The sequence below is a fragment of the Pseudorasbora parva genome, chromosome 19, assembly GCF_024679245.1.
Source record: "Pseudorasbora parva isolate DD20220531a chromosome 19, ASM2467924v1, whole genome shotgun sequence".
Taxonomy (NCBI): Eukaryota; Metazoa; Chordata; class Actinopteri; order Cypriniformes; family Gobionidae; genus Pseudorasbora; species Pseudorasbora parva.
In genome coordinates this window covers 23,641,717-23,657,775 of record NC_090190.1, presented here as the reverse complement: position 1 = coordinate 23,657,775, position 16,059 = coordinate 23,641,717, and the positions used below count along the sequence as shown (strand labels likewise).

Here is a 16,059-nt window from a genome sequence, read left to right as displayed (position 1 = left end):
TATGCCTAATAAGCCGACAATAAACATGGTCATGTAAACGTGGTAACCCGTTTTCTTTTATCGGAGCAATGTCATAAACGGCGTAAGCATAAACCGGTCGGAACAAGTCGTTTTTTGCCTCTTACCTCGATTTCGCACTGCATTTAAACACATTAACCTGCTTTCTGTCGGCTTTTTGAAGTCCACATGTGTGATAGGTGACAAAAACGCAAACTTAGAGCAGATTTAAATGCATCCAGACAGAGCGAGCTAGCGTTTGCATGAAATAAGGACATATATCACAAACGCAGACTCATTTTAAAGAGGTTTTCTCTTTTTTCATGCAGCAGAAGTAGCCTAGAAGAGGTTCAGTCAAAATGCTGCATAAATGCATAAGGGATAATATGAGCCGTAAATCTCCCGCTGACATGGTGCATGCTTTATTTAACATCACAACTGACGTAACATTTGAAAAAGAGTCAGATATATGGATATTATTATTTTTGACGGCACTACAAGGAAATAATCCGGTTTATAAATAGTCATGTAAACGTGGTTAACGTGCGTTGTCCGTTTACTGGTTTGCATGTAAATGGGGAAAACTGGTTATTTCAATTAGCTGATTTTTTTGAGTTATCAGCTTACTGGTGTGCATGTAAACGCAGCTAGTGACTGATGGGGTGTGTGGGTCTTTTGTGCTGTAGTAGATTGGGGTGGTGATGAGGATCAGGTGTGCGTGATTAGATTCAGAAGAGGGTGTGCATTTTGAGTGGGTGACGTTGAAGCCTGGCGTGTCTGTGACACTACAATGTAAATTCAAAACTGAATGTAATATTTACACTTCAATCATAAAAAGACCAAATGTAGATGCATTTGAGCCTGCACTTGTGTGGCTATTTCCATTACCCACCTTCATTCTGCACTATTTTTTTAAATCTCTAAGAACTAAAAGCAACAATTTGAATTGCTTATTGGTTAACTGTATTGATATTGGTGCTCCTGCCTCCTCTATTCTAAATGTAACGCAGCTTTTGCGGCTTCATGTCACACCCATAGTTGCCCATAAATAGTCAGTGAAATGCCCACAAGTTAATAATCATCGATTGCGAAATTATGACAAACACAGAGAGGAATTTCACTTAATGTGAAGTAGAAGTTATCGTTGGCGAGGTGGAAAAAAGGAGAAAAAATGTTGTTTGGAGAGCACAGTGTAGGCATTACTAATTCCAAAAAGGCACTTAAGGGGCAAAAGGTTGCAGATGCCGTAAATGCTGTAGCCTCCTTCACAACCTCGGACCATGGCCGAAAAAAAGAAGAAGATTTGGTCGGACATCAAAGTTGAGGCAAAAAAGCATCTATCTATCTATCTATCTATCTATCTATCTATCTATCTATCTATCTATCTATCTATCTATCTATCTATCTATCTATCTATCTATCTATCTATCTATCTATCTATCTATCTATCTATCTATCTATCTATCCTCCAACCATATTATTTATGAGGATGAATTGCGTAACATGGCAATATTATTGCAGAAAAGATTTCACCATTCTTTTTGCAAATGTGTTAATTTCCATTTCTGTTGTTATTTTCGATTGATTTTGTTTGTTTTACACTGTAGATCGATCAAATGGGTCTTCATGTAGGCTGTTATAGTCTTCATGTTATTTATGACATTTCTTTACACAACGCTCTACAGTTTCACACACTTTCACGTGTTTCTTATCTGCCAACGGTATCGCCATTTCTCATTTGACCCGTTTTTTCGCATATGCCTGGGTCAGAGCTTGCGTGAAGGACAGCACATTTTCCCGTCAAGTTTGCTTTAAATAAATACCAATTATTGCGTAGAGAGCAGCATACGCCTTCTTTTGTGTGTACGCAATGTTTATAAATGACCACCCCCTGGACCTGTAGGCAATTCAAACTCCTATTGTGTGAAATGAGTTCTGACTGAAAATAACATTGGCAATGAGTGACAGCCAATGAGAGAGAGCAATATACAGGGGGGCGGGAGGTTCAGTGAGGAGTTTTAGACCAAAATGTCAGTATTTTAACAGATATATTTATAATTCTATCAAACAGAAACAAACCCTAAACATTTGCACATCCAGCCGTAGCAGCAGCACATTGCAAAATTATTTATTTACCTCATTGATTGATTGTAACTTGTTCTTATTGAAACTTTTCTTTGCTTGACTGTTTTACAATCTTACTATAACTCAAACAAACCAAATGTATGCTGTCAAGAGCATTAACTCTTAAAGACCGAGACAGCCGCCTGCAGCTAAAAATTACTATTGTAGATCGAAATGTTATTGTTTAATATAATTTTTATTATTAGTATTCATTATCAGTTAATATTATGTATTTATATTATTATTCTTTACTAATATTTATTATCATTTGTATAATCATTATTATTTAGTCAGAATGAATCTTGAGCACAGGAGTGTGAGAGACATAGAGAGGAGCTAATTTTGAACACTGGAATATGTAGCATACGTTTTCCAATTATGCACATGTGACTGTAATTCTCTGCAAGGAAGTATTGTGTAGCATGATGTTGTTTTCCGAACCAATGCATATGACACAAGTTCTCTATAAGACACATTTTGAACAATTAATAACAAGTTTCTCTATGCATATGTCCTAGGGTATATTATGCCTCGTGAAAGCACAAGGTATAGCGCAAACAACCTGGTAATGTAATTAATTTCTCTGTCTGAGCAACCTATAAAATCAAACTGGGTGTCCATTATGAAGGTATTATTGGTGCAATAATACCTTCAAAAAATTGGTGCAAAAACTGAACACGTGTGAGAGTGAAATTTGTATCTGTAGAGCATATCACACGGGTATCAATACATTTGTTTGATTGTTTCCTGTTGATAAGAAAAAGACTCCGGCTATTAAAATGTTTTATATATCTTGTGCCATCTGTTTTACGTATTCTTTAAACTGTTCAACTGTATAACTGTATGTATTTGCACTGGCTTTGAGTCACAATATAAAAGTTATTATCTGGGTCAATATCATTTTCAATATCTTGTGGTTTATTTTCGGTACATTTGAAGGTTTCCAAGTTCAGTTGTTCATACGTAGCAAATACAACAAATTTTCTGTCCAAGTTTGTCATAGTCATTGCCTCTGATAAGATCAGTTCAGTTTTTATTCAGTTACCTTATGTAGGCCTATATTGCTCTTGATTCATTCTTTCTTCAAACTTATCTAGCTCAGTGATATCCCTGATCAGGAGCACTTTCGCTGCCTCAGGTGTCGACACATGTAATTTGATGTTTTTTTTGTTTTGTTTTTTTTACAATTTCTTACTCATTTTGCCTGGATGTTGTTTTGTTTTCTGAGTATACATGCTATTCAAGAGATGTCTGTGTTTTTCATGGTGAGGTGTTCATTGATGTAAACTTCTGTCCCTTTTAATTTCCTTCCCTGTCTGAGGAGTGCTGACTTTTTTTTTCGTAAACTAAATTATCATCAATTGAGTGGCCGTTTTTGTTTTTGCTTGGCAGGGTTTGACAAGCCTCAATTTCCTGACTATCAACACAAATGCCTTTGCTCTCCAAAAAGCAAATCACCTGGGGTCTCATTTATAAAGCGTGCATACGCATGCTCCCACGCAAAGGTTGTGATCTATAAAAAACAAACTTGATGGGAAATTGTGCGCACCTTTAAGCAAACTTTGAGCTGTGCGTACGCACATTCTGGAGAAAAAGGGAATTAGCGACACAGATGGTGAAGTCGTGAACTGAAGTTAGAACTGTAGAAAATAAAAGGGAGAAGAACGATTATAAGAATTTATTAATTTTCACTCCATTTCATACATTAAAATCACATTATCATGAAGATTAAATCCAACAGTGTTATTTGTGCCAATTGTTTTAGGCTATACACATACTTTTGTTGTGGTGTCTTTTTGTCAGTTTCTTGGTTTTTCCTACAGGAACACTAGCTTGTCCAGGTTGAAAAAGATACTATTCATCAGGGTTTAACTTGAATGAGTATTTTCGGTCAGCTTCACTGATCTTTAGGCCACTGAAAAAAAATAAGTGTAAACCTAAGACTAGAGAATATGACGAGGCTCTAGAAGTAAGAATAACAGCCTGCATTGGGAAAACTTTGTTGTGGAGACTGATCTGTACATTTGTCCAACCTATGGGTACTTCTGCTTCCCCATTTGCCAAGTAGAGTTGACCAAAGGTTCAGGGATGAAGAGTTAAGCTCCTTCCATAAATCCTCATGAAGAAGAGTGTAGCTTGTTCCCGTATCTACAATAGCCTTTCCTTTCCAAGCTTCAACATCAATGGGGACAACTAATTGTTGTAGCAAGGAAATCCATTGATTAAAGGAAGTGGAAGTAGAGGTTTCGAACTTAGTGGATGTCTGTGAGGGAACTGTTATGGACATGACATTGTTAGAAGGTAAGGCAGGAGGTCCTGACTCTTGTAGTTGGGAATAACACTTGTTTCCAGATAGATGCTGAATGGAAGAATGCATAGGCTGAAGGGTGGAATAGAGTGGACAATTTCTAGGCGGGTGTTGTCCCTTGCATCTCCAACACTTGGAGATGTAAGGTGTCTTTCAGCAGGACGATTAGAGGTAGGTCTTTGTGGGGTAGAGTGAGTTAAGCGTCCTTCGTAATGTATCTCTTGTGCACGATCTCTTTCTAGTTGAATGCTCAACTTCACTAACTCATCTACTGTGTTTACCCAACTACGTAGTTGACTTGAGAGGTAAGGTTTAATGCTCTTAAGAATCATTTTTAACAGTTCACTCTCTATTTGAGTAGGTTTCCAACATTTACATAAGGCTCTATAAGTGAAAGCAAAATCCCATATGCATTATTTTCCTCCCTGTATTTTTGTTCTGACTCGCTCTGCAAGTTCATCTTCATAGTCTTCTGAAATAAAAGCAGAGAGGAAAGCAGCTTCGAATTCATGAACTGTGACACGAAAAAAAAATAGCATAGAAAAAAAGAACAACAACAAAAGCACAAAAAAAAACTTTAAATGCAAAATCAGCTCAATTTCAAACTGAGAACGTTTTTCCTTGTTTTTTTTACAGTTCACAGGGTAACGTAGTGCGATGATAAGGCTATTCCCATGGAAATAGAAAGCGCCAGCGGTAACTGTGGACGTTTTTCCTAGACCCGATACAAACAGCACCTTTTTTTAACAAGAAAACAAAAAACAATCAAATCAATAAATAAAATAAAACTCCATATCGATACACATACATATAACTTCAAAACTGAGGTATATGAAAAGAAAAAGGTCTTCAAACGTTAATGTTTGTGCGTGTGAGTTTGGGTGGGTGAGAATGTGTGCGTAGGTGAAATCTACAGGGTGTGAAAATGGAGATCACAGATGTGAAAGAGTGTGGATAGCAGACGGGAAAATCACTGACCAGTTTGGTGCATATCGCGGGTGCACGTTGAGTGATTTTAAGATGAAATGCAGGTTTTTGACGTGAACTCAATCCAATAGTCTCAGAACTGAAGCGCATATGAAGGCCACAGACAGGAAGCTCACATCATTTCGTCATCACCGCATCACATCAAATCTGTCTTAGGAAATACTGTGCCAGATACTGAAGATCCTCCATTTTATATCCTGCTTCACCTCAATTTTCATGCCCCTTGTGATGCTCGACTCAAATAAAAATAATAATTAACCCTCTACTGCATAGCGTTGCCCTCAGGCAACATAAAGTTTTCTTAAGCCCCATTTCCAGTATGTTTCTTTAAATGTTTGCAACCAATCAAAATGGTCAAACAATTATTATAGAACAGTCCAATAAGGTATTGGAGTCTTTATCAAGCATAATTTGAAGGCGGGACTTCCTTTTCTGACACGTGGTCACAGGAGCAAATGGTGTGAGAAGAAGGTAAGATAATTTGCTTTAGTAATCTTATTTAACATGACATGAACTGTAAATAAAAATATATATGTGTGTGCATGAAGTTATAGAGAAGCATATTGTCAGGTTTTATTCATTTTTATTTTATTTAGCCTGTTCAAAAATTCAGTTTTTCTTTTTGTTGCCTCAGGGCAACGTTGTGCGATAAGGGGTACTTTTCAAGGAGGTCTTTGCTGACAATGTGTTTGAATGTTATCACATATCATTGCATGTCTTTGCGCACACTATAATAAATAATAATAATAATTTATTTGTACAGGGCTAGTTTTAAGTGCAATATCATGTTAATGAGAGACATGACCTTCTTGAAGGCCGCACTCAGTGTTTTTGATTTTGCTTTGTTGTCTGCACTGATGTTTTCAGGAAAATGGATGCAGGGACATTTTAGAATAGAATAGAATAGAATAGAATAGAATAGAATAGAATAGAATAGAATAGAATAGAATAGAAGTTTATTGTCATTACAAATGTACAAGTACACAGCAACGAAAATACGTTTGGAGTAAGCCTCCGGGCTGCAGCCAATTGCGGCGCTGCCACGCGCTCTCCGAAGAAAATAAATGCAGATTTTGCAAAGCATAGCATACGTACATAAAAGAAACACAACATAACATAACACAGCACACGTGGTCACGTGATGGGATTTTTTGTTTGGTTTGGGTAAGGGATGAATTGAAGGAAGGAGGCAGACGGATGGAGGGGGGGATGGGATCGGGGTGGGTGTGTATGGTGCAAGTAAGAGTCTGAGTTTGTGTTGTGAGAATGTCAGCCATAACTTAAGATGTTTACAGTTCAGTTCTGTGGCTTGCCCTTGAAGGGAGATAAGGCAGTGCACGGGGAACGATAGCGGACCCAGCTGTCAAGCTTACCTCCCAACCGAGAGAAAGGGAGAAGGTGGGGGTTGCAGGGTGAAATGAAGCAATTTTAATCCATTTTAGTTGATCTTCGGTAATTTGTCCGGATCATAATCAATCAATCAGTCACTGATCCTCAGCGTTCCTGGCGCACATCCGGTTCGTGAAGTGACTTGGACATTTCGTCCAATTTCATACCCAGACCGGTCAAAATCCGTAGAAGTTCACCAGTCTGTCCCCCGATGGTGTCCACTCTTTTCTGTGTCTCCACAGTCCGAGCTGAGATGTAACGGTTCAGTTCATCGATCTGTGTCACTTTCTGATCTAATACCTTCTGTCGGTCACGCACAACCCCGAAGCACCCTATAATTTCCACAGACAGCGGCTGGGTGAATTTGCTGGCAGCTGTCTTACAAATCTTCCGATATGTCAGGGCAATCCCAAGGCCGAGAAATAGGAACCCCGCTATCAAAAATACAAATATGAATATATCCTCTGCATCCTCCACGGACAGGGCTTCCAGGCACAGGACTTGCCAGTTGTTCCAGGCGTCCCGCATGTAGCCCGCAGTGAAGGTCCCGTCCGGGCAGATGGGTTCTCCCGGGGCACCCTTCCTTTGTGGGAAAATCTTGTCAATTGCGCTGAGTGACCAGTTAATCAATTCCATTTTCAGTATTTTCAGGAGTCCAGCAAGCAGGGGGTCAGAGAAAAGAAAGTTGAACAAGACCAAAACAAGAGCAAACGCTAGAGCGGAGCGGGAGCAGTGGGAAAACACGTCTGCTCTGAGTGAGATCAGGAAGTGGTTTATGGTAGAAAGGACAGAAATAAGCTATTTGTCAGAGACCTACCCAACAATGGATGTTGTAGTGAGGACAGTGAGCTTGAGGGAAGTGACAGTGATGAAGAATGGACAGCAGAAAGAGGTTTGATAGGCAGAAAAAAAACATGTTTAAAGCCCCATCCTATATGCAGCAAATTAGGAATAAAATGCATTTTTAAACATTATATACAATAACTCCTATAGAAAATAGGATTTCAAATAGAGCGAAGATTATATCAATGTCACAATTTGCAATTCAGTCAACCATAAATGTTTTCTTTTTCAAGAAGGTGATGAAGTAAACAATGATGAGAGAAGTGAAGAAGAAAATAAATCTGAGGATGATGATGGTGGGGATGGGGATGTCCCTCAGCAACCAAGGTGGAAAACCAGCCATGATTCTAGTTTCCCTGCATACCCTGATTGGCAAGGCAGCCTTCCACAAGCTGATGACATCTTATCCCCTTATCAGTACTTTAAGACATTCTTCTCTGATGATATACTTGCCGTTATTGTAGAGCAGTCATATTTGTATGCAGCACAGGTTAATCTTAACAAGCCACTTAACCTTACCACATCCGAACTGGAGCAGTTCTTGGGCACTGTCTTGTACATGTCCTTGTTTGGACTGCCAGCAACACGCATGTTTTGGCGCCCTGCAAGCAGAGTTTCTCAAGTAGCAGATACACTGTCTTAAACAGATGGGAAGAAATCAAGAGATTCCAGCATTTCAATGATAATGACGATCAACCAGTTCGATCTGATGACAATTTTGATGAGCTGTTCAAGATCCGGCCCTTGATTACACATCTTGTCTCTAAAATGAATGCAATACCCATGTCAGAGAAGCTGAGCGTTGATGAGCAAATGGTCCCATTTAAGGGACGAAATCGCCTGAAGCAATATCTGCCCAAGAAGCCCAAAAAATGGGGGTATAAGCTTATGGTCTTGGCTGGCTCTGATGGTATTCCACACAACTTTGAAGTATACACTGGAAAAGTAGTGCAGCCCCCGCAGTTGGTAGATATAGGAGCCAGTGGAAATGTTGTCCTCCGCCTTGCTCAACCAGTGCCACAACACAAAAACTACAAGCTGTACTTTGACAACTGGTTCACCAGTGTCCCACCACAACTTGAGCTAGCTCGTCAAGGGATGCACTGTCTTGGGACTGTTCGCTCCAACAGATTACCAGGCAGCAGCATGGTTTCTGATGCTGAGCTGAAAAGATCTGGCCGTGGGTCTTTTCAACAAAAGAGAGCAATTGTTTGCAATACCACTTTGCATGCGGTCAAGTGGTATGACAACCGCTCTGTGACCCTACTGAGTGATTATGTGGGAGCACACCCAGTCACCCATGTCCAGCGATGGGACAGAAGAAGTAAGACGGTCATTGATGTCCCCTGTCCAGCTGTTGTAAGGGACTATAATCAGCACATGGGAGGGGTTGACCTCCTGGTCTCTCTTATAGCCCTATACCGGACCAAAATCAGATCGAAAAAGTGGTATCACCGTCTAGTTTTCCACTTTCTAGACATGATTGTGGTGACATGCTGGTTGTTGTACAAACGGGATTGTAAATGCAATGACCTGTCCAATGCTGAAGTCATGCGGCTGTATGCATTCAAATCCTACATTGCACAAGGACTCTGCAAATCTGGAAAAAATCTGGAGAAGAAAAGAGGCCGGCCCAGTGGTGGGATTTCAAGTGAATATGAGGCAAAGAAGATGAGGCAGGGAACCACTGCTCCAACCCCAGTCCCAGATGTGCGGATGGATGCTACAGCCCACTGGATCATCATGATTGAGAAGAAGGGCAGGTGCAGGGTACCAGGCTGCAAAGGCACTCCAAAAGCTAAATGCAGGAAGTGTAATGCCCACCTCTGCTTCACAAGCACTACCAACTGCTTCTTGAAGTTTCACACAGAGTGAGAAAGTGAACATAGCACTTTTTGATGTGTGTACATGGACTGACAACAGTTTTAGTCAAATAAAATACTTGTTACTTGTTAAGATGTATTTGAAGTGGCCAAATGCCATAATGAAATATTTGAAACACATTTTGCATTTAAAAGAGTACCAGTTCCCTCTTGATTTTCTTAATAAATGTTGATACAATATTATATTTTTCTGTGATTTACTACCTATACTGCATAACGTTGCCCTGGGGCAACAAAATAAAATCTGCCAAGGGGGGATTGGTTTTTTAAAAATATATATATTTTGTTAATCTATTATCTTAAGTCTTCCAGAAAATAAGATTTTTTTTTAAAAAAAATGTATTGCATAAACATAATTCATGCATTAGAGGGTTAAAATAAACAGTGTTTTCCAGCCGCTCTGTTACACATTGTTTATTTTTGTAGCAAGTTTTAATTTGTACATTAAACACATTTATATACATTTATACATATACTTTCTTGTCATGTAAATTAAAATGTGTAAATGAAAATATATTGGTCTATACATTACTTAAAGTAGGCTACTTTTTACAACTAGCCCTTTTTATAGAGCAATTATATAACTTAAGTTTAACATCAGAAACAACAGAAATTTAAATTAACAGCTAAACCAGAAGAAAACACTTTTCTATGCTGAGCGGGAGAAGCTGGTGGAGCTGGACTGGGATGGGGAATAATGCACAATAGAGACCCTGGTAAGGCCAGTGCAGGACATAATCTTCTGGGATGAGTGTATATTTCCACTGTCCGCATTTTTGCGGGGCTAAATTGGTCAACAGCTGGCATGTCAAAAAGCCCCTTAAAAAGTACAATGCATCTGAGATGATGAATTGAATAAAAATAAGTAGGTCTACTTAAATAAAGACTTGGACATAATATATAAGTGTTTAAAATATATTGTAACAGTTATATTTAATATAAGAAATAAACTGTTAAAGGAACACGCCAACTTTTTGGGAATGTGGCTTATTAAGTCTATCCCCCAGAGTTAGCTAAGTCCATATATATATCATTCTCATCTCCGTGCATCCCATAACTCAGTCTGACACGCACTCCCGCTAGCCTAGCTTAGCACAAAGACTGGAGGTATATGGCTTCAGCTAGCCTATGCTGCTCAAAAAGTGACAAAATAACGCCAACATTTTCCTATTTACGTTGCAATGTGTAATGTCACAGCACGTACAAATAACAAGGTTACATGAGACACAGCTATCTTATAAACATATACATACTGTGGACTATATTCTCAGAAGGCGCAGCACTGCTCCACTTCTGCGGAGTGCGGAGTGATTTGCTCGCAGCACATGAGAAGCCCCGCGGTGTTCCTTCCGTAAACAAAACCAGAGTGACTGTAGCTAGTGACGAACGTGACTGTTGATCATGGCTGATTTTGAGGAATTGTCAGAGGATTTTTACTTGGCATTAAACCAAAACCTGGAACCATATCTTTTTGAGCCAGAATACACAGACGAGGAGTTACAAACTTTGGAAGCAAATAGACAAAACGCTGATCAGACTGAGGTTGAGGGGAGAATCAGAACGAACACAATATGTTTGGAAATGTCCCTAATACACCCGGCAGTTGTTGATTTTTTTTCTCCCGTTGTGACTAAATCAACTGGAAGAAACGCCCCATACCATGTGAACCTAATGGACAGCTGTCCACCAAGCAAGTGATTTTATTTTATATATAATAATAAATTAATATGTTTTTTGTTTTGTTTTTTTTGGACAATGAACCAGGACAAAGAATTGAACTGCTGAAAATCAAAAATGAACTGCCTGAATTAAAACTGACAATCCCCCCTCCAATTCATTAGCAAGGTAAATGCTGCAGTCCAGAGAATTACCTCTAGCACTGCTCATTTGTTACTGTGACAGGGGATAACCTTACATGGAGCACAGGAAAAAGTCCAATACAGTAGTGGCCACCCTATTCATGTTACAGTGTCATAAACGTTATTAGATCTAGCTAACGACTAGGCTAACTTACGCATCTAAAAAACATAACGGAACACTTACCGCAGCCCCGGGTGATCTGCTTTGTCCTGTCTATATTATCCATGGGATGGCCGTATCCTTCAGCACACATTTCATGTTTTTTTTCCGAAATAGTCATCCTCTGTGAAATGTTCAGAGCAAACCCGAGAGCACTTGATGATGGCTACAGGTGTGTTTGGGTCTATATCCAGAGCAAGTAGCCATCGATTCATCAGGTCACCGTTTTGGGTTGGAATTCTATGGAATATCATTGTATTACCTGGTCTCCCCTGTTTATTGTCGCGGGCCTTCACAATACAGCGAACACCCATGATTGTAAACTAGCAATTATTCCAACTCTGAGCGAACTCTCTGCTTCTCACCGCGGGGCTTCTCATGTGCTGCGAGCAAATCACTCCGCAGAAGTGGAGCAGTGCTGCGCCTTCTGAGAATATAGTCCACAGTATGTATATGTTTATAAGATAGCTGTGTCTCATGTAACCTTGTTATTTATACGCGCTGTGACTATACACATTGCAACATGTAAATAGGAAAATGTTATTTTGTCACTTTTTGAGCAGTATAGGCTAGCTGAAGCCGTGCTAAGCTAGGCTAGCGGGCGTGCATGTCAGACTGAGTTATGGGATGCACGGAGATGAGACTGATATATATGGACTTATCTAACTCTGGGGGATACACTTAATAAGCCATAGTCCCAAAAAGTTGGCATGTTCCTTTAACCTGTTAAGCTGAATTCCAAATTTTGAAAAAATCCTAAGAAATGCTAGCCTAGAAATCTAGACGCACCCAAGCGGCAGCAAATTTAATTTGCCCGCAAGTGTGGTCTAGCAACTCTCAATTCCTATCTGAGCTCTCAGTTTTCCTCAGAATCTGGACGGCCCAATCACATCGTGTAGGCTATAGAGTCGGCAGGCGGGGCCATAATGACGACGGCCGAGTTGCGTTTGCGTGCTTCTAGTAACACAGTCTTCTAGTCAACACAGAAACTGGCGAACTGCGGCGGTTTTTCGAATCAGCTCTGCCCGCGCCTCCGGAAGGCTTGGAGTTAAGCTTTTCTCTGAGAAAAGAATGGCACTGAAGTCATTCTTAAAAAGGGAAGATGTGTTCGGAGTTTAGCCGACCGGATACGGCGAATGTTTAATCAGTCAGCGAGCTCTGCTTCATCTTCGTTGCTCTGGTTGGTGTAGCGCTATCCTATCGCGTGCAGAGGGAGTTTGAAAGACAACCGTTTATCCCGCCCCTCGGATTGAGCCCTGTCTATGGTGAGTTTCCAGACCAAACATCTTGATGTGGGTCTGGCTTGTCAGGCTAAAGAAATGATTACTCAGACTAAAACAAATACAGTTTGTGAATCCTTTGCACTAAAAGCATAATTATGGTCTCATTTGAAAGCAGACACCTAGCAGTTTACTGTAAAGTCAAAATGATAATATTTTTTATAATCAAAAAAAGCTATAATAAGCTTCAAAGTTTTGTAAAGTTATTAGAAATTTATTTGTATGAAATATCTTTATGAAAATAAAATTGAAGTGGGACTTGGAGAAATCTAGAAATGCACTACAGCTAAAGCCACAAGTCTGACCATGTTATATTTCAGATCGGAAGATGATCAGTCTAAAACTCTAAACGTTTTACAAGATCATTTCATGTGATTTTATTTTGAGATATCTCTAAAATATCAACTGATGTTTATTGCCACATCTTCTCAGCTTTCATTCACTATATTGCCTCTGTTGTTTAGAGGTGCAAACTGCCCCATTCAGTTTGTCTCCCCGGCACACACTTCTGCGGACTGGTTATGGCTCTAATTATTATTCTTTTGTCTGCATTATAATTACTAACGATTCTCTATTCAAACTGTTCTATTCAAACCTCTTTTCTAAATCAAACCTCTCACTTTACCCTCATTGAGACTCTATTGAATGCATTTAGTCCAAATAAGCATTTCAGTAGTTTTACATTTAGAAAATGTTCATAAAAATGAAGTATTTACTCAATGGCAGGTGCACCTAGGGCAAGCTAGCATGTTAGCTTAGCACACCAGCAAAACAACAATTTATACGATTAAAATCATGTTTTATTCAAAACTTGCTTCATATCACTTTATAATATATAAGTAGAGTGTTTTATATAACAATATGTGATCTCATATAGCTTCGGGTCAAAAAATCTGACAGAAAATATACAATGCTAAAAGCTATGTGGAATAGCATTGCATTATAAATATCATCTATTATGAAACCACCCAACATGGCATAAAGAACACAGACCAACCATATATTGCCGCGATTGTGTGTTTATGGTCTTAAAACGTGTCTATCTGCATAAAATAGCGATCTGACGATCTCTGGAAGCTGTTTTGGATATGTCAGATACTTCCTGAATGTCACATGGTGTGTCTGTTCTTCATCCCCTTGTCAAAAAATCCTATTGGAATTTCACTTTGTCCTATAGGATCTTATTGGATTCTTATAATCCTATAGGACATTCTGATTTATTTTAATGGAATTTCACTTTGTCCTATAGGATCTTAATGGATTCTTAGAATTCAATCTGATTTATTTTAATGGAATTTCACTTTGTCCTATAGGATCTTATTGGATTCTTAGAATCCTATAGGACAATCTGATTTATTTTAATGGAATTTCACTTTGTCCTATAGGATCTTATTGGATTCTTATAATCCTATTGGACATTCTGATTTATTTTAATGGAATTTCACTTTGTCCTATAGGATCTTATTGAATTATTAGAATCTATAGGACATTCTGATTTATTTTAATGGAATTTCACTTTGTCCTGTTGGATCTTATTGGATTCTTAGAATCCTATTGGACAATCTGATTTATTTTAATGGAATTTCACTTTTCTATGAAAAAACACAGAGATTGGCTTAATATTGTTATATAACCAAAGCAAAGCGTTTGCATAGAAAAACAATCACACTTTCAAATTAAATAATTAGATTGCGTGTTCCTATAATAATACAAAATACATTAATATAAAATATATATATATCTCACTATCTAGTGCAGGGGTGGCATTTTGCACCTATGAATTGGTCATATATGACTAAATTAATTTTAAATTCATGATTTAATATCAATGAGATTTTTTATTTATGTAATGTTTTAAATCTAGATGGTTATTTATGTAAATGATGTGTGACTGTGGCGTTTTAATGCGCATGCGCGTTGGACATTCAAATCGCGTTCTTCAAACCACACTGGAGCAGAGTTGCCATGGAAACGGGGACTCGGAGTCAAACGAGCAGCACTTCCTCAGACGCTGTTTTCACTCGTTTCAGGTGAGTTTAGTCCCTAAAACCACACAAATAATGCACACAACTGTTCCTGACACCTTTCTTACGTTAACTGACACACTTCTGTTGAATATTTACTTGATAGAAATGGTTTAGTGTCTTCGGGAAAAGTCAGCATCTCAACCGTTTTCACAAGAGGGTAACTAACTCTATCGATTTGATCGATTGAGCCCTTGTTTATGAGAACTTGAGCTTTTAAATAAATCTTTATGTGAAACTTAAATGTTTTGATAGTTTTGTTAAGGTTTTGCTGCTAATTTGTCAATGGTACGTATCAAAAATCTAAAAGTAAACACTGTAACATTGCTGTTCATCGATGATGTCAGTTACATGGAGCGCGAAAATTAGCTACAAACTGGCAAACAAGTATTGTAAAAATGTTCTGTGATTTCAGGAGGGACAAAATAACCCGTCTACAACAGAGGGGAAGATTCCAACATTTCCGGAGGAAGCTGCTGACAGAGCTGTAAGAAACGGGTGAACTGAGGAAGGTAATTTTATATGCATGTATTTCACATAATATTTGACATAATATCAGTATGATTTTAGTTATTTTCTTTAGCAAAATTATACATATTAAGAAGGCTTTGAGATTCAAAACATTAGTGACACTGTATGAGCAATATTAAATTAACAAGTAAACCTAAAAACACAAACCCTGTTTATATTAAAACAGGTCACAAAACTATTGAGTTTTACTGGTATAGTGGAGATGAGTGTGATGAGGTTCAGGTGTGAGTAATCAGTATTCGGGAGAGGGAGTGCGCTGTGATTGGCTGGTGTGAGAACCTGGCAGATTAATAACAAATAGAAATTGAATTTAAATCTAAAATCGTGTTCTGTATTGTTAAAGAATTAGTTCACCCCAAAATTAAAATTTCCTGATAATTTCCATCGGTCATTTTCTAAAAAAAAAAAAAAAAAAAGCTTTTATATACCTTTTACCTGAAATGCATGACTTTGATGTTGTTTTCCCACTGCATATTACGGCGGAAAGGTCAGTGCTGACCCAGTGCCGAAAAACTCCATCTCATGTTCTCCTCTAACTTTAAAATTGTCCGACATCGTTGTTTTACCTTTTATTTTTGTAAAGGGTGTTTGATTTAGTCTTTGCACGTTTGTTTTAACACTGGGACGATACTTCCACATACGTCACACGCCTGACCTTTCCAACGTAATGACGC

At 38.5% G+C, this 16,059-nt stretch overlaps 1 long non-coding RNA gene across 1 annotated transcript; it reads left to right on the top strand.

Annotated features, from left to right (window-relative positions):
- The first annotated feature begins 14,590 nt into the window (after positions 1 to 14,590).
- On the top strand, positions 14,591 to 15,353 carry LOC137048078 (uncharacterized). Its single transcript, XR_010899313.1, has 3 exons — positions 14,591 to 14,860; positions 14,961 to 15,014; positions 15,270 to 15,353. It is a non-coding gene; the product is annotated as an uncharacterized lncRNA (long non-coding RNA).
- Positions 15,354 to 16,059: the final 706 nt, after the last annotated feature.